The following is a 1,071-nucleotide window of genomic DNA, read 5'->3' as shown; positions in this document are numbered from 1 at the left end:
CTGCAGCCACCACCCAGCACCCCTGCAGCCACCACCCAGCACCTCTGCAGCCACCACCCAGCACCCCTGCAGCCAGGAGCCATCCATGCTTCCCCACCCCCTGCTCTCTGCCCCTTGGTAGAAGACAGTCGTCTTCCTCTCCGGCCCCAAGACCATATCAATTCCTACCCACACTCTGAGCCTTGCTCCCCCACTGGCGTCCCATGCCAGGCCCTGTCTGCCTTGTCATTCTGGCTTGCAACCGAGGCACCTCCCAGAGATAACATGCTCCCTGCACACTCGTGCCGGGTGCCCAGCGCTGAGGGACCATCGCCACACAAAGGGACCCCACTGGCAGCAGGCTGCCCTTAGCCACCCTTCCCTGAAAGCCCATCCTGTCGTAGACACTCAGCTGCTCATCTGTAGCTCTCCACCTAGAGGTGCGCAGTCTCTCACCCATGTGAGCAAAAGAAATCTGGATGGACAGGAACCTCAGAATAAAAACCCAGATGCATCCCCACGCATGCTGGGGTACCTGGTGAAGGTCTTAGCGGACCCCAATACCCGGAACTCACACTCTTCTCCACTAAGAAACACTTCCTCCTCTCGTCCCGCCTGGTTAATAGTTACTATACCTTCAGTTCTTTCGCCAGAGTTTTGGTGCCGCTTCAGAGTCCCCCAAACTCATGGGGGACGGAAAGGCCCAGAGTTTGTGCTAGGATTCTGAAAGAGCATGTGATTAAAAGCTCAATTTCATTTCTTTTTATGGCTGACTAATATTCTATTGTATATATGTGCCACGCACACATATATATGAAATCTAAAAAAAGGTTCTGAAGAACCTAGGGGCAGGACAGGAATAAAGACGCAGACGTAGAGCATGGACTTGAGGATACGGGGAGGGGGAAGGGCAAGCTGTGACAAAGTGAGAGAGTGGCATGGACATATATACACGACCAAAGGTAAAATAGACAGCTAGTGGGAAGCAGCCGCATAGCACAGGGAGATCAGCTCGGTGCTTTGTGACCACCTAGAGGGGTGGGATAGGGAGGGTGGGAGGGAGACGCAAGAGGGAGGAGATATGGGGATATA

This window comes from Physeter macrocephalus, chromosome 5 (assembly GCF_002837175.3).
Source record: "Physeter macrocephalus isolate SW-GA chromosome 5, ASM283717v5, whole genome shotgun sequence".
In the NCBI taxonomy this organism is placed as follows: domain Eukaryota; kingdom Metazoa; phylum Chordata; class Mammalia; order Artiodactyla; family Physeteridae; genus Physeter; species Physeter macrocephalus.
The sequence above is the reverse complement of the archived record's forward strand: the minus strand, read 5'-3'. Positions refer to the sequence as shown.